We start from the raw sequence: 18,867 nt of genomic DNA on the forward strand, positions 1-18,867 counted from the left end.
GTATTCAAAAGAAACAAGAACAAAGCCCAAAGATTATCATATATTCTACAGTCTTAGGCAAACTTGTCTAAATCAGTTTAAGAATAAAAAAATCAACTGCACACTAAACAATGAATAATTTGTTCAACAACAACAGAAAACAAAAAATAAATAAGAGATGAATAGAGTATAATGCTAACGCATTACTTTTCTGTTTTTTGTTTTTGAGATAGGTCTCTTAATCTCTCATCTAGGCTGGAGTGAAGTGGTAAGATCATAGCTCACTGCAGCCTTGAACTCCCGGGCTCAGGTGATCCTCTCATCTCAGTCTCCTGATTAGTTAAGACTACAGGCATGCAACATCACGCCCACTAGTATTTTTTAAATTATTTTGTAGAGAGGGGTCACCTTATGTTCCCCAGGCTGGTCTCAAACTCCTAGGCTCAAGCAATCCTTTTCCATCAGCCTCTGAAGATATGGGAATTACAGGCATGAGCCACCTCCCAGCCTACCTTTTCTTAATGTTGCTAATTCTGGTAAATTTATCAATGCTATAAAAAGTAAGAAGAAATCAGAAAGTCATTTTGACACACATAAGATAGCTAAGTAATTCAACAATATAATACCTATAGGAGACTAACTCATATTCCATAATCTTTTCTCTTTTTTAAAAAACAGGGTCTCATTCTGTTTCCCAGTTTGGAGTGTAGTGGTGGGATCACAGCTTAATGCAGCCTCAAACACCTGGGCTCAAATGATCCTCCTTCCTCAGCCTTCTAAGCAGCTGGGACTACAGATGTGCACCACCACACATAGCTAGTTTTTAAATTTTTTTGTAGAGATGAGAGTCTCACTATGTTGTGGTGTCAAAGTCCTGAACTCAAAATAATACTTCATCTTTGAACCAAAGTTTATACCACAAAGCACACAATCTTTATACTGAAATGAGCCCTAAAAAGTAATTATTCCTATGAATTAGCCTTGAGACAAGACTACAATCAGGCACATGAAGAGAGAACCTATTGAACACTTTAGTGACTAAATAACCTAGAAGCATTGGGATTTTGTTTGGGAATCGTACCTCGAGCAACAGTGCCTGACACACAGTGAGTGCTCAGTAAATATTTGATGAATAAATGAATCAATCTCCAGACTCAGAATATTCAGCTTCTAAACCACTAGGTAATCCTGAAGTCACACTTGTAAACACAATTAACAAAAATTACATATTTCTTTGGGCCCATTACGTCTAGTACAGCAAAACAGACTAACAAAAAGTCCAGTTTTTTCCCGAAGATTATAATGTGATCATTAACACACATGATGGGTATATAAACAGTACACCTAAAGGTTTGACTGAAGTACTGCCAAGTAGGCAGTACTCTGGGACTCCGCAAATCCACGCAGCAAATGTAATTCTGCTTTTACCCATTTTTATCTTCTGGTATTTCAATTTGTTTCAAAAAAAATTTCACTGCTGAAAGTACATGAAAAACCAATGACCAAAACTACTCCCAAACACATGAACTGCCTACCCTATTATTTAATCTACACCCATCTCTGATAACACGTTATGTCCCTGAGGCCTTGGTGTGCAAGTCATTCTAAATTCTTTCATTTCTGTATGGAGAATAGAAGGACCAAAGGTCATGTTCATCAACGTAGGTAAACAACCCATAACTATTTATTTGCTGTGCTTAGCTACTATCAGTTTAACTTTGTCAGAGATTTTGAAGGTCTAAAAATACACATAGGGAAGTCTACTAACCAAAAGTATGACTTGGTAGTTCACCTCCCTCCCAGTGCCTGAGTCCTTTTCTCTACAACTTGGAAAACTGTGAAGGGCATAATTTGATATTCAATATTATAATGCCATATAGTAGAGGAACCATCATTTTCATTACACAAACAACTTTAGGTAAGGCTTAACAATTTTTAAAATAATGAGAGCACCTGATTAAGAAAGAATCTCAGCAAGAGGTATAAGCTTTAAAGAAAGCACAGATTAAGATTCAACAAAAGGCTGAAAAGCACTTTTCACACTATATTCTTAAGAAACTTTATAGTACTATAACTGAGGAGATAAAGGCAATGTGCTATACCATGGTACTGATAAATGCAACAGGGCTATACCATGGTACTGATAAATGCGAGAGCAATTCAAAGACATGAAAGTACAAGTTGAAATAAATCAGAATTTGGAAAGCCTTTTCTGTAAAGGACCAGGCAGTAAATATTTTAGGCTTTGCATGCTGCACAGTATCTGTCACACTACTCAACTCTGCTGTCATACTGCAAAAGCAGTCACAGACTATGCTTAAATGATCATGATTATGTTACAGTAAAACTTTAAGAAAATCTGAATTTCATATAATTTTCACATATCACAAAGTATTATTCTTTTCATTTCCTACCTCCAACCATTTCAAAATGCAGAAAGTTATTTTACAAAAATAGACAGCAGGCAAGATTTGGCCCAGATGCCATAGTTTGCAGACCCCTGAAACAGATAAGTGGTTTCAATAAAGAGGGAGGATCTGAGTGGACCTTAAAAAACAGACCAGATTTGGATTGTAAAGAAGTCTCTCCAGGTATAGGATTAGGGTAGAATGGTTGAGTATAGCAGCCACGTTGGAAACAAATACTGTTTTGAACATATAAGCTATGACTGTAAGTCTAAAGGGAAAATAAGAGTTAGACTTTATCATAAGCAATAGAGAAGCCACTACAGATTAGTCTAGAAGAGGAATACAAGATTGGGCACAAAGCCCAAGAGACAGACAAATACTGCAGGCTAAAAGCACCTGAACTATCACAGAATTTAAAAGAACAATCCAGTAGGGCGCAGTGGCTTATGGCTGTAATCCCAGCACTTCGGGAGGCTGAGGCAGGCAGATCACTTGAGGTAACAAGTTTGAGACCAGCCCTGCCAACATGGTGAAACGCCAGCTCTACTAAAAATACAAATATTAGCTGGGCATGATGGCACGCACCTGTAATCCCAACTACTCAGGAGGCTGAGGGAGAAGAATCGCTTGAACCCAGAAGGCGGAGGTTGCAGTGAGCCAAGATCATGCCACTGCACTCCAGCCTGTGTGACAGAGCAAGATGCCATCTCAAAAAAATAAAGAAATAAAAATAAAAGAGGAATCAAAGACAAAGAAAGCTTGGAAACTGGCTACTAGACATAAGAAATAAAAGACAACACATTAAGCCAGTGTTTCTTAATGAAAAACAAATCAGTTTTAGCAACAGATGGTGGTTCATCTGACTTTCAGGTGTTACAGGTGTTATTTCCAAAGACAAATGAAACTTCGGTAATGAAACAACGCAAGGTCAGGATTACTAACATAAATTTCAGCATCACAAACTTCAGAAAATTACCTATGAGACCATTTGGTAAATACTTTTATTTTCTAAAGAAAAGAATTAGATACTTGGTTAATACAGAAAGGTAGAAATCCAGATCTTAAATTCTCTGGATCAGGGGTCCCCAACCCCAGACTAGTACCCATCTGTGGCATGTTAGGAACCAGACCATACAGCAGGAGGTGAGAGGTGGGCTGGAAAGGGAGCATTAGGGCCTGAGCTCTGCCTCCACAGCAGCAATAGATTCTCAGAGGAGCCAGAACTGTAGGTTGTTTGCTCCCTTTGAGAACCTAACTAATTAATGCCTGATGATCTGAAGTGTAACAGTTTCATCCCAAAACCACGCCCCCACTTCCATGAAAAAACTGCCTTCCACAAAACCAGCCCCTGGTACCGAATAGGTTGGGGATCGCCGCTCTAGATTATAGTAATGTTAATTTTTTTACTAGTTATCTAAAAAAAGACGTATCACTGTGGCTCTGAAAAGGTAAATATAAAAAGAATCATACAATTCTGAATGAGTAAAAGAACATGATCAACAAGAAGAAAATGAACAAATCATCCCGTATCAGAAGCGAAGGTAAGAGTTTTTCCAAGGCCGTTTGACATGCCAAATACAGTAACTAGACAAAGTTATGCCAATATTACGTTTATTTTCACATCATCCCTTCTATCACTCTTGCATTAACACCTTCCCCAAATCTTTCACTCTGGCTCATAAGGTACAAAACTGATGCTCTTACATTTTTATATTTTCTCCCCGCCTGTTAATCTGTCCTCTACTTACCTGTGCTTTTAATCCACACTGTCATTAACTTACCTAAATGTCTTTGTTTCCTTCACTATCCCAATTGTATGCTACTTCCAAGTAATGCTTCCTTTAGCTAAATTCCTTTATACTAACTTTTAAATCAGTGTATATAGCTCAGATTCTTAAAGTGTCATGCTTGCAGTCTCTCCACAAGTTGTAAGATCTTTTAAGGGGGCAATAATTTACACTTTTTGTATCACTCACAGTGCCTATCTGCTCAATAAAATATTGGTCAGAGATAACAGGCTAAATCTAATCTAACATTAGAAAAATGAATATCCATTTTTACCATTAACTCTTTATGACGAAAAGCTTGAGACTCTCAGTAAGTGACATAATAGTCATATTTTAACCATGAAATTACAAAGTTATGCTCTTTTTCCCAAGTAGTAATTCTAAGAAGTAAAACATACATATATGACTAAACTTTAACAATCCGTTTCATTTCACTGCAAAGCTAAAGTATTGTAGACAGCTTCCAAAACACAGTGAAAAAAAAAAAGATTATCTTTTTCGGTCTCTCTTACATCTAAACTCCTACTTGTAGTTAAAAGTCAAATTAAAATGTTTCTTCTGTGAAAGATTCCCAGAGGTCCTGAGAAAAACAGGTATTCTTTTTCTGCACCTCTTAGTACTTTTAACTATTTACTGCTTTATACAGCTTGAGCTATTATATCTATCTCTAATTTATCTTGGTGTTTCCAGGGCTAGGCACATAGTAAGTGCTAAATAAAGGTAATCTTAACTAATGAATAACAAATCAGAGACTTAAAAAAATTTTAATGCAGATGAACTTTTTTTAAAAGAGGAATTCTTTTTTAAGTTCAGGGGTCCATGCGCAGGTTTGTTATAAAGGTAAACTCCTATCATGGAGGTTTGTTGTCACCCAGGTATTAAGCCTAGCACCCATTAATTATTTTTAGAATTCTTATACTTAAATACAATACATGTAGTACATAAAAATAGAAGCTGTCCTGGTTTGGGAGGGTGGCAAGTCTCAAGGCATCTAGGAAAAAAAAAAAATAGGAATCCAAGGAGCAAAGTTTGAAAACCAATTAAAATTCATACTTAAAATTTTTAGCATAGAACTATCTCTCTTAATTTCTAAGACAGTTTTTCCTACTTCAACAAAATGATGGACAAAAGCCTGCACTTAAGAGCTTGATTACTCAAATTACTGAATGATGAATCACTTTATTGATGTTTCTTCACAGTTCTTTTAGAAATTAAATTCCTTTGGTATACTTGAAATATATATTACAAATATATTTTAGGAACACATCGTTAGAACACTGTACAATGCTTCTTCAGTCAACAATATTACTGCGTACCTTCTGGAAGGCAAAGAAAAAACTGTGGACCATACCCAAAGACATAGTTCTTAAAATAGTATCTATGGAAACTACAGTTGTGACAAAACTTATTCTGTAGCTACCAAGAAAATCTCTAATTATGCCATTTCATATTTAAGAAATGACCACTAAAGGGCAACACTCATCTTACATCCTGCTAATGTTGGAAAAGTTTAGTAAAGTCTTTACAAGACATAACTTTTTCAATTAAAAGGAGTTAGAAAACTTATTATAAGCTGTATCACAACTTCAAATCCAAAAAAGGAATGCAAATACATTATTAATTCCTTAAATAATCTTAACTTCAATATTAATTCCTTAAATAATCTTAACTACAGTCTCCCAAAAAATGACTGTACTAACATGCTTTTCAAACACAAATAAGAAGGGGAGACAATTTTCAAAACATTTAGGATAAGTATCAGGTGACAGGATTAAGGTAATTTGGCAACACATTTTAAAAATGGATAAAGTTGTTTAAATGAGGGACACTACAAAACTGATAAAGATAACAGAATTCTGCCACAATTCTTACATCAAAGTGTAACCCACCTCACTCCCCAGTGCTCTTAATAATTAATGTACAAAGAATGACAAAATAAGACATGCTGATCTGAGTTTAAAAATGTACCCTAAACAAGACAACCAAATCAATAGTTATTTAATCATCTGAATGGTCTGGTTCTGTTTTAAGTCAATTAGATCAATAGTGCTATCTCTCGAAAGTTAAAAGCATAGGTATGCGCAGCCTTTCACTCCAGTGTGTTTAGTCATAAACCTGCTCCAGTGCCTTCGAAAGTTTTTGGTGACCCGCACTTACCATTCTTTTTGTACTATAGATAAAAGTAATGGAGGTCAATTATACAAAGGTTAGATGAAAGGAAAAAATGGGAAAGGAATTTAAAATGAAAGCAAAATCTTACTCAGGAAACTATCTAGTAGGGTACCTACACGGTAAGCATGTTTATCTACAAACACTGAATAAGAATACCGTTTTATCGTATTACAGTACAAATAAACTGTAATTGACAGCAAAACGTTTCATTAACATATTTTTAAACCAAATATTATTCCAAATGTCTAATCATTGCATCTAGATAAAATTTTTGTTAGGAGAACCATTTTAAATGGAAATGTAGAGCAATCTCCCATGAAGTGAACGAGATCCTTCATGCGGATAACCACCACCTAACATTCTGTTCTGAGTATTGGTTCTGGGTTTAAGTGGAACTGACAAACCCGCCCTCCCCTGCCCCCCCACCCTAGCCCCCACACACCTGTAGAAGGCAACATAAGCAAATACAATACTACTAACTACAGAGTAGCATTTTACTGTTTCACACTTGAACATTAAAAAAAAAATTCCGTTTCCGCCCATCACAAAGGAAAAAGCAAATGATCGATGAGAATTTAAACTTAAAATTGTGAGCACAAACCCATCTATATGTCTATTTTGTTCTGTCTCAAAATATTTATTCCCATTTATTAAGCAATGGCCAAAGCCGAATTTCTATCACATGGTAGAAGTATAAGCGTCTACTCTACAACTTTCTCGGGATTTTACTAAACGTCCTAATAACAGTTTGCCCTTACTTCCGTACACCTTTCAGCCTCAGCTACACCCCGAGGCTCCAGCTCACTTGCATTTCTAATAACGCTGTAGAGGGAGGGAGAGGGAGTATTTCTGTGTGGATAAGTGCGCGCGCGCTCCCGCGCGGCTCCCCACCCCCACCCCGATACTTTTCTTTAGTGGAAAGAGAGGAAGAATCTGGACGTTATTCTAGCGAAAACTCAGTATCAAAGCCTCAACCCAGATGCAGTTAACCCATAGGACTCTGGGCTCTGGTTGCGCAGCCCAACTTCTCACATTTTACTCCAAGCTTCAAGAACAGATGGAAAATTGGTAAAGAGAACCCAGGGAGGAGTCGGGGAGACGAGGGAAAGTGAAAGGGCCGATCCCCCTACAAGGCGTTTAAGTTTGCAACCAAGACTGTGTTTCCGCGAATCTGCACCCGCCCCTTATCCCCCCTTCCAGGTGGAACTCGTTAACAGCAGCAACCCGGCCAACTGACACCGCCACCTCCCTTCTCCACGGACCACTCGAGACCTGGGCAAGTGAGGGCGGCGAGCGAGAGCGGACGCCTGGCGGGGCCGGCCATCCGAGGCCAGCACCAGGCCTTTGCCGACCCCGGCCCCGTCACCTGTGGAGAAAGCACCCCCTCCACCGGCCTCTCTGCCCTTCACGCCGACCGTATCCCTAACGCGGCAGCTGCTGCCCGCCCGGCCTGCGAAAACCGAGCGCGGCGCCAGGCTCCCCTCGGCGGCCGCGGGGCCCCAGCCCCTTCAACTGGTTACAACCGGCGGCGGCGACCGAGCTGGGCAGCTAGAGGCGGGAGGGTCCCCGTCCGGGAGGGGGAGGGCAGGCTCGGAGGAGCGGGGGCCGCAAGGTCCTACCTAACAACGTCGGTCTCCTCCGTCTCCTCCTCAACGGCAGCTGCCCCGGCGGTGGCGGCGGCAGGGACATTCCTGGGGAGCGCTCCCGCCGCCGCCACCTCCTCCTCCACTCTCGGCTCGCCTCTCTTCCCCGGCGCGCTCACCGAGCGGCGCGTCCCTTCAGCCACCTCCCCCCGCCCTCACTGACACACACGCCCCGAAACCCTGAGCCCCACGGCTCCAGCAGCCTGCTCACCCACCCTCCCTCCCTCCCTGCCACCAGCGGCGGCCCCGTCCCTCCCCCCTTCCCCAGCGCCCGCCGCCGCGCCGGGCTCAGTAATGGCGGCCACTCGGGCTCCCTCGCGCTGACGGATTTCTCTCCCTCTCTCCCGAACTTTACCTCAGCATCTCTCCCGGCGCGCGCAGCCACACACCCGACCGGGGGCGGAGCGGCGGCGCAGCCTGGACGGGACGCGCGCGCGCGCACCCGCGTTGCCCGCCCCACAATCCTCCGCCCCCGCCCCCTCACCTCGCGACGCCTCCCGCGCCGCGCGCCCGGCACGGCCCCGCCCCTGCCCTCGTCTCCTGGGAGCCTGGGAAGGCGCAAGCGATCCCGCCGGAGGGAGGGGAGCGAGCGCGCGAGGCCGCGTCCTCGCTCGCGTCCCCGCTCCCTCCTCCCCTCCCCTCCGCTCCCCCATTGGCTTCTGCCCCTCCCCCTTCTTCCTCCGCCTCTCCCACCCATTGGTTCCCTCTCCTACTCCATTCCTTCTCACCTTTTCCCTTTTACCCATTGGCGTATTTTTCCTCAGCTTCCCTTTCTCCGTATTCCGCTCCTCCTCAGTGCCATCCTCCCAGCTTTGAAAGCTGCTGCCGTGCTTCCCGGAGCGCCGTCGTCCCTGACTCTCGCCTGCTTTCTCCCTTTCCTTCTGTTCCGGTTTCTGGTGGTAATTCAGAGCAAGCCACTGTACTGCAAAGGAACCCAATATTGTTCTCGCCGTTCCAAACTGGGCAGGGGCACCGAATGCTTCTCGATAAATCCCCTTGTGGTCTCTGAGCATTAGAGAATGCAAAGGAAGAAAACGTGCGCCCAAGCTCGTTCGCAGGACATGTTCGCGTGTCTGCGCCTGTGTGCAGCCAGTTTTCTGGCTGAGGACCGCTCACCAACTACAGACATCACCCGCCCAGGACCTGGTGTCACTCACCCAGAAGACGAAACTCCACGGGAGCGAGGAGTCCATTTCTCTGTCGGCACGGCACGGGGATGCAGGCCCCTGATTCAGTAGGTTCTATGGAAGTGGACTGAGAAGCCAAGACGTGGAGCCAGAAGCCAAGACTTGGGGCGGGTTTCAGGGTGGCCCAAAAGAGCCCAACTTTAGGAACTGTCGGCCACCTAGTTTTTATTATACTGTCTTAAACATATTTACTGTTTTGAGACTTCTAGAAATTTCATAAATTTGGGGGTCCGGCACACTGGGCTTTTGGTGTGTTTCTTATGATGGCACTGACGCTGAATGGTGCAGTGAGAAAGGACGGTGGAAACCGCTGCCTTTGCTTTTACCATTGAAGAAACAGATCCTGTGACTTTCTCGAGGTCATCGGAATCTGCATTACACAGGAGACTAAAGATAGTTGCCAGCAGATAAAAGAATGAGCAAAACCACATCTATTCCAATTTGTTAGGTCTAACAGAAAGTAATTGAGGGGGGAATTCCTCTTTGGGGAAAGATTTATTTCCTGCATTGAGAATAGTTTATTGTCAGTAAAGTTAACATATAAAAAGTATTTTAAATTCAAGTTATTCTTTATGTCACATAAGGTACTGAAGTTAGCCAAGGTTGCTTTTTGGTGTTATAATGATGCAGCTGCTGCCAACCAGAAGTACATTTACGGTCTGTCAGTGAAGAAAACAGAAACTGCCTGTTGGTAAAAATCTGTTAGAAAATATTTGTCAGTAAATCTGTCACAATATTCCAGCAGAAGTTCTGTTCATTTTTCCATCCTCCTGCCCCTCTTCATATTTCTCAAAGGTAAACTTGATAAAGGCAAAAGAGACATTTCTAATTTTTCTATGTCTCTTGCTCCCTAATTTCTAAAAGCCATGACTATAATCCCTTACTCAAGTCACTTGCTTGCATCTGAATGCTGCCTACCAAGTAGGTTAAGAGTAGGTTAAGTAAGGTCTGTAGAAGGTAGGAAAGAAGGATGCGAAAGGAAACTTAACAATGAAAGTAAACAGAAGGGAGAAAAAGAAGTAAAAAAGTAGAGAAGGGAATTTGATGGGTGGTCCGACCATCAAAATATGGTACTAATGTCATAGGTATCTACACCACTTATATAGGTTGGAAAGTTAATGCATTCCAACGCATGTTTTTATCTTTGTACTAAAAGCACTTAAGAATACATGAGCCAGTTCAAAGTCATAACCTGCATAAAATGTTAAGTACTATAGAGTGTATACCTTAAAGATACCTTAAAAATTATGTCCCAAATAATCAGAAATTTTAATAACCATGAACATGTAGCAACGTAAACTAAAGCCAAATATATCAGGGCTTTTAAAGAAAACATTAAAAAGGTGTAATATTCAGTTATAGGACATAATACTGGAGGCAAGGAAGACTTGAAATCTCATTTTCTTATAATGAAGACACCAGAAGATGGTTAAAAAAAAAAAAGTCATGATTTCCATTACAGTCGACATTATTTTTAGTTCTTTATCTCGATTTAGGGAGCTTGGAAATTTAGGACTTCGTTTCTTATTAATACTAATAGTCTAAAGGTGCTTACCAGTACAAATAAGTTATTGTATGTAATTTACTCTTCTCAAAAAACAAAGTTTTCTGTATCAATAAGAATCTGACATGGGAATTTGAGGCCACAATTCTGTGGCTAATAATGTGTATATATCTATAAAAGGTTTTAAAGAGCAGATGGAGAAAAGATTTAAGATGACATCTATAAAAATTGATCAGGAGCCATGACTTCAGAGAAAAAGCTTTAAAACACTCACCTTCCCTACTCAAAAGGAGAATTTTTAAGAAAATAGGGAACTTATTATTTACACAAACAGACACACACACACAAATATGGGAGAGAAATGGAATATTACCAAGCCCTCTCAAATAAACTACTTTTCGTATCTAGAATAAAAAAGTTAAGCATGTGTACTGCTGTTTTGGGTAATTAAAATCACTGGAAGCTTTGTTCTTCGTTTACTTTGAAAAAATTAGAATAAGAATTGTCAGGCATTTTGGGTTTTTAATTTAAATTTTCTTCATAAATCTCTAGTTCTTCATCACATCCTAATAAAGTATTAATATGCATGGTCTTTTGCAATCAAAAGACATGACAGTCATAAAAATGTTATCATAATTCCAGCTTCTACCATTAGCGGTAATACTGCAATATTCAAATGTTTCATATGATGTAGCTTCAAAAGAACTTACCCTATAGAGGCGGATACACCCCCTGCTGGAAATCTTCAATCATAACAACTTTGGCTTCTGCAGTCTCAATCAAGAACACATGAAAAACCAAATAAAGGGTCTTTCCACTCATGACAGAATTTCCAATACTTTTGCCTATCTAATACAAGACAGGCTTTTGGAGAACAAATTATCTCAGAATATCACCTTGATTACAGACAAAATACACAAAGAGGATGGAGAATAATGATGTAAATAACTAAATAACCAAAACACTCGTAAGATAACTGTTTAATTTCCAACTGTGTTTCCACTCTTTACATTATCCCCATCGCCTGCCTAGACTTCTCTTTTTCTATCTCATACAACTGGGCTACTTGGAAGAAGGCAGGATAAGATGGAATGTTAATCATTCAGGTAGGCAAATAATGGTGTATCAATCACCAGTAGCCACTTGCTGGGTTAAGGTGTTTAAGAGCTTTCCCCAAATTTGTTTTATGGCTACCAATGATATTTTCAACATGAAGAAAAGGTGCTAATTATGTCTTGGCTGTTACTGTAGAAAATATTTTGACAAGAGTTAAGGTAATTGTGAGCATGGGACTGGAACAGGAGGAAAGTAGTGCATGGAACTTCTTGGCATTTTGTTCCACAGAGCCTAGTTCTGTTGATTTTCTAAAACTGTATTTTCAGACCGAAATCCCAAAGTGGTATCAGAGTCTAGCTTCAAAATGTCAGGCTCATGGAGCTCTAGTCCTAGGACATAACTGAAACAGTGAAAGCAGCACACTATTTTTAAATAATTAGTATTTTGTAAAGATTATTTGTAATGCAGACTCATTTTAAAGGAAAAACAATTCATTCAGATCCCACCAGCACAAATACTTTAATTAGACAAAAATCTTCAGTTATTTCCTCTCACAAATGGAGGTATTGTTGGGCCATCTGGACCCTCTATTGAGTTTTTATGAAAGATCACAGCTTGAATTTAATCAACCCCAATAAAGTTAACCTCATAAAGCTAAAAAATAATTGCAAGGGTTGGTATCTGAAGGATTTGAATTTTCTCTTTGAGATTGTTACCATTATCATTTGTAAATCATTACAATGGGAAACAAGAACTTGTATTGTTTGACTACTTAACCTCAAGAACATAATTTTTGTGAATTTCCCACTCTCTTTAGACCAAATTTAGGTTGTGAGTCTCTCGAGGTAGGAATAACAAAATGAATGTTTGGCTCTATATAATAACTGGAAGATCATTAGTAGAAAGTTCAATAAAATGTTTGATAATAATAACATGAAAGGTTTTATGGATTTCTGTGGATTTGTTGCTAACAGAAGGCTTTAGATTATATTTTGAAGTACCAGCTGAGATAATCACTTTGGAAAATAGAAATCACTTAAAGAAATCGCTGAATTCACCTGTGAAAGTTGAGGTAGATGTCCTCCCTCAAGTACAATCGACACATCTCCACATAACATCTCTCTAGTAGGTAAATGTGAGTTACCAATAACAAATAACTATGTGTCTGAAACATCTGGAAACATTCTAAAGAACTGGTACAGTATAATCCCTAAAACCAACAATAAGAAGGCTAATCACTTTGCAATTAAGTCTCTGTCAGTTTTCCCTATTATTTCAAACTGCACTAGATAGTAAATACTTGTTTGCCAATTCACACTTTGCATTTTCTTTAAAAAGGCAAAAATATAGCTATTTTTCTAGTTCAATAAATACATACATACTTTTAAATACAGATGGTCCCTGACACACTACGGTCCAACTTAAGATGTTTTGTCTTTATGATGGTATAAAAGGAATAGTAACAGCATTTGGTACAAACTGTACTTTAAGCACACATACAACCATTTTTGTTTTTCACTTTCAGGACACTATTCAATACATTACATGAAATGTTCAACATTTTATTGTAAAATAGATTTTGTGTTAGATGATTTTGCCTGACCGTAGGCTAATGTAAGTGTTCTGAGCACATTTAAGTTAGGCTAGGCTAAGCTATGATGTTTGATAGGTTAGGTGAATTAAATGCATTTTTGACTTTACAGTATTTTCAATGTATGATGTGTTTATTTGGAAGTAACCCCATAGTAAGTAGAGGTGCATCTGTACTTCTGTACGTCTCAAATTACAATGTGATTCTTTAGATGGACACATACCTTCTTTTATATAGATCTGTTATACAGTGATAAATAAGAATACTCACCTGCTTTCTCCAAGTAGGCTTCTTACTTCTCTTCAGCACAACCCAGGACAGGCCTATATCACATACATCATTTGTTTCTGGTTCTAATACTTGTAGGAATAGACATTAAATAATGTTTTTTATGCTGTGCCACAAAAATATTTAGTTATTGTGAGACTTTACAAACATGGTAATAATGTAAAAGTGATGTAGCAAAAGCTTACAAAGAGCCATAGATATGCTATAAATTCTTATAAAATTAAATTTAAAAGGAAGCAATTATTTAAAATATTTTAGAAGCATGTATTTATTGAGGTAGAAAAATAGTTTTAATATTTTATGTGAAAAAAAAGTACAAAACAATACAAGCTGTATGATTCTTATAAAAAGAAAATGTCTGAAAACAAGATGACAGTATTATTGACCAATATGTTAATAGAGATTTTAACTAGATGGTGAGATTATAGCTAATGTTTATTTTTTTCTCTGTGTTTTCAGTTTTCTACAATGAACATAGTATTTCTTGTACAATAAAAATTTGAATTACAGTGGGGTTGAAAATTGAGAAAGACAAAGAAACACTGTGTTAAGCAGAATAAGGTAAATTGTCTTGAAGAAACTGCGGGCCTACCATGTATATCTCTATTTTCTCTTTTATCCTTCTCTTTTCTTCTTTTTTTCCCTCTTACTCCTACTTTAGGTGTTTCTTCCTTCTTCCTTTCTTTTTACTTTTTAATTCTGTCTTCTTTTCCTTCTTTCTTAATTATCTCTTGGGCCTCTTAGGTATTGCCCGGTTCTGTTTGCAGCAATCTGTGATACTGCCTGGAATGAAATAGTCTATGCAAACATCTTCTTGCCACTGAATTCTTTTGCCTTTAATGACTTTTTTAAAAGTTCTTTCAGAGCAAAACATACCAAGCAAAGAATACACATTTTATTATATTTAATGACTTTCCTTTTATTTTTAATTATGTAAATGTGCCAATCAGTAGCATTGCCTATATTGTAGGTGGCCTCACTGTGACTGTGTTGAAAAGCTTTCAGATATAGACAATAGGTAGTTTTCTCTAGTGCTAATAAAGCTGAGCTGATCTTTCCGTCTGCTTTAGTCTTTCCCTTTTGGACCACAAGGTTTCTGATAAAATGTGTCCCATCTGGATTTGTTGACATTTGAATTACCTTTGATTCCACCACATTGGTAACTAATGGTTGCTTTTCCAAGTTGCAGCATTTCTTCAGTAGAGCTCCTCCTCTACTACATTCCCCTTAGCAGAGCACAATCAATTACCAGCGTAAAGAAAAGGTAAAACTGTCTTACTACAGTTATTCTGAGATTTTACAAACATGATAATAATGTAAAAGTGATGTAGTAAAAGCTGATAAAGAGCTATATGTATCCTATAAGTTAAATTTTTATAAAATTAAATTTAAAAGGAAGCAATTATTTACGAGGAATTATTTTATTCCTTTTATAATATTTTATTTTTATATAATTATTTTATTCCTTTTGTAATAATTCCTGCAAAGGAATTATTATGTACACAGTAGTCTGTAGTGGAAAGACCACTGAACTGGGGAGTCAAGAAATCTGAATTTTATCTCAGGCTCTGAAACCAACAATAAGGTGTTCACTTCACAGTTAAGTATCTGTTAGTCATCCCTTTTATTTTAAGCTACAATAGATGGTAAATACTTGTTTTGCTAATTCATACTTCTGCATTTTCTTCAAATGCAAATACTGCGTGATCTTCAGAAGTCACTGAATCTCCCTGAGCTGGTTTCCTCATCCACAAAATGGTCCCTTTGCTGCTCTAACATTATTTAGTTTGAAGTGATTTTGCCCAAAGACCAGGCTTCCCTTCTTCCTGGATTAACCTAAATTTAACACTCACCCATACCCACCACCACACGTAGAACAAAGCTATTACTTTTTGCTCCAAGTTTGGTTTTGTCTATGGCCCTTACCCCATCCCCCTCCACAAAGATAATTTGTTAACGCCATATGCATGGAACCCAAGTAAATCGATATTCATCTAAATCTCATTCCTAAAGTCTATTTCATTACGTTTGGATCTCTGGATTTCCCACAACATGCCTGTCCCATTCACGTTATAAGGCCAGTGATTTTGCACCTTCCTTGCTAAAAGGTTGCCTTGTACTTTCTAACCCATGGTTCTTTAAATATTCAAAATTTAATCATCACTTTGCACCCCCACCCTGCCCCGCGGTACAATCCAGAGCATCCAACAGCCCATCCTGGGCCCCCTATATAACCCTGCTTAGTAATCTATTCAGGCTGTATCTTTTGTCCCTTATGTGCGTTTATAGCTAGTCTCATTTTCATCCTTAGCCCCAGGCAACCACTACTCTTTCTGTCTCGAGAGATTTGCCTATTCTGGACATTTCATATAAATTGAATCATACAATATATGATCTTTTGGATTTGGCTTATTTTACTTAGCATAATACATTTAAGTTAATATATGTTTTAGGATGCTTCAGTGGTTCCTTCCTTTTCACTGCTGAATAGTAGTCCATTGCATGGATAAATAGAGTTTGTTTATCCATTTACCACTCAACTGATGTGTAGCTTGTTTCCATTTTTTGGCAAGTATGAATAATGTTGCTATGAGCAACCAAATATTTGTGTACATATGTTTTAATTTCTCGAGTAGATACTTACAGGTAGAATTGATAGATCATATAGTCAATTTAAGTTTAACCTTATAAGAAAATGCCAAACATTTTTTCAAAATAGCTGCATCATTTTATATTACCACCAGCAATGTATAAAGGACCTAGTTTCTCCATAATCTATAATATAATATGGCCAAGACTTGTTGTTGTCTTTTTTATGTTAGCCATTCTAGTGGATATAAGGTGGTATCTCATTGTAGTTCTATCATCTATCTATCTATCTATCTATCTTTCTTTCTTTCTTTCTTTCTTTCTTAGAGACAGGGTCTCCCTCTGTTGCCCAGGCTGGTGTGCAGTGGCATGATCACAGCTCACTGCAGCCTCAAACTCCTGGGCTCACATGGTCTTCCCATCTTGGTCTACTGAATAGCTAGGACTATAGGCATGTGCTGCCACATCTGGCTAACTTTAAAAAAATTGTTTTTTTGTAGAGACAGGGTCTTGTTTATGTTGCCCAAGTTGGTCTTGACCTCCTGGCCTCAAGTGATCCTCCCACCTCAGCCTCCTGAAGTACCAGGACTACAGGTGTAAGCCACAGCACCCAGCCTCTCATCATAGTTCAAATTCACATTTCCCTGTATGACAAATTATGTTTGGCATCTTTTTATATGACTATTAGCCATTGGTATCTCTTTTTCCATAAGGTATCTGTTCAAATCTTTTGCCCATTTCAAAATTGGGAAGTTGAGCTGAGCTTCCTTGAATTGTAAATTATTTGATTGAATTCTTTAAACAAATCCTTCATTTTTTTTCTTAATGCAATTATGATTTTATTTTTTAATTTTTTTAAAATTTTTTGAGATAGAGTCTCACTGTGTTGCCCAGGCTGGAGTGCAGTGGCGCAATCTCAGCTCACTTCAACTTCCATTTCCCAGGTTCAAGTGATTCACCTGTCTCGGCCTCCTGAGCAGCTGGGATTACAGGTGCATCTGTAATCACCACCACGCTGGCTAATTTTTGTATTTTTAGTAGAGACAGGGTTTCACCATGTTGGCCAGACTGGTCTCAAACTCCTGACCTCAAGTGATCTGCCCACCTCAGTCTCCCAAAGTGCTGGGATTACAGGCTTGAGCCACTGTGCCCTGCTGATGACTTTATTTGAATATTTTCCTTGTACCACTTCCCAAGAATCATTTCTTGCATTAGCAGTACTTCTTTTTCCCAAATTGCAAAAAGTTATTAAAGATAGATACAAGGTCATTGAGTAAAATACTCTCTATGAGGGTATCTCACAGTCATTCTACTTCTCTGGTAACATGTGGTTGTTAAGACTTCCTGTTATTCTTCCTTCCTCAAACAGGACAGCTTCACGCTAGTTATCCTATTTGATTTTGTTGTAGAAGCAGTGCATTCATTCTATCAGAAAATCTAGGTGAAGAGCTATTAAACAGTAAGCAATATGCTACCTGATCCACTTATAATTGGGTTCCCCATCACAATAACAGGAGCCTTGAGCAGGACTTTTAGGCATATCAATCAAAAGTGAGTGACTACCACTAACCTTCTTCTCCTTGATGCCTAATTCATTTTCGGTTAATAAATGTCTCTGAAAGTGAGTTAACTCTTTTAAGCCAAGAGAATATAAATTTAGTAGTAGCTCAAAGTAATCTTTTCATTTGATACCTCAAAATAATGCCATGCCTTTTAATATTTTGCAGTGCGAGGCAACTTCTTGGTCTCAAAGAAGTCATGTGCCACAGTGATTTAGGGATTAGAAAGAAAAGAGGTTACCGCAGTTTGGATACTCACTTCTGTGAGTATGATACTGTGTATACATCCACAGTGTGGCCTGCAGGTTAATATTATTGTGGTTAGCATCCCAAGTGTCATCCTAATTCTAATAAAAGAGCTCTGGCTTTGACAGTGTTCTGTATGTTTGCTTTGTAATGGAATAGGCTGCTGACAATTCTTTGAATTTACCTGACGGTAAAACTCTTCACCCTACCCTACTTCTTCACCAGTCACTTCATCAGTTAACTCAGTGTAATCGACTGTTGCAATCCACCATTCAGATAAGCTTTTTTAGCTAAATCATTACAATAAGTATTTGCAAAGGTATTTTTTGATCAGCTGCCATTATGTACACCTGCAACTTAGTGAGAACTCTTGTCTATCAAACTCACCTAAAACTCAGAAAATAAATACTCTAAGTTACTAAGAAAAAATGTCCTCGTTTGAAAGTGGAATCTTCTTACAAAGTAGTAACACTTTAGGAATACTGACAATCTAGAGCTCCAGAAATACTCCTGTCCCCCTAGTTCTATCACATTGAACCAAATCTTATTTAGTTTTAGTTTTCACTTTAATTTTGTTGAGAGTTCTTATTCTAAAGTCCTATGTGTTAAGTATAAACTGGACATAGGGTAATAAGTTTTAGTTTATTCTGCATTATTTTATATATGAGATCTACTTGTGGTTTTATATATTCTGGAAATTCAGTATGGTCCCAAATTTATACAAATATTAAAAACAAATATGGCCTGGGCAACACATCAAAACCTCACCTCTACAAAAAAATATAAAAATTAGTCAGGACTGGTGGTATGTGCCTGTACTCCCAGCAACTCAGGAGGCTGGGTTAAGAAGATGGTTTG

General features: G+C 38.7%; 1 protein-coding gene across 1 annotated transcript in view; it reads right to left on the reverse strand.

Annotated features, from left to right (window-relative positions):
- Nucleotides 1-8,140, reverse strand: part of ARHGAP5 (Rho GTPase activating protein 5) — a 77,444-nt gene extending 69,304 nt beyond the window's left edge. The window contains 1 exon segment of the mRNA XM_037733491.1: nucleotides 7,966-8,140. The gene's annotated coding sequence lies outside the window, so the exon portion shown is untranslated.
- Between the last annotated feature and the right edge of the window lie 10,727 nt (nucleotides 8,141-18,867).

The sequence above is a fragment of the Cebus imitator genome, unplaced genomic scaffold, assembly GCF_001604975.1.
Source record: "Cebus imitator isolate Cc_AM_T3 unplaced genomic scaffold, Cebus_imitator-1.0 Scaffold532, whole genome shotgun sequence".
In the NCBI taxonomy this organism is placed as follows: Eukaryota; Metazoa; Chordata; class Mammalia; order Primates; family Cebidae; genus Cebus; species Cebus imitator.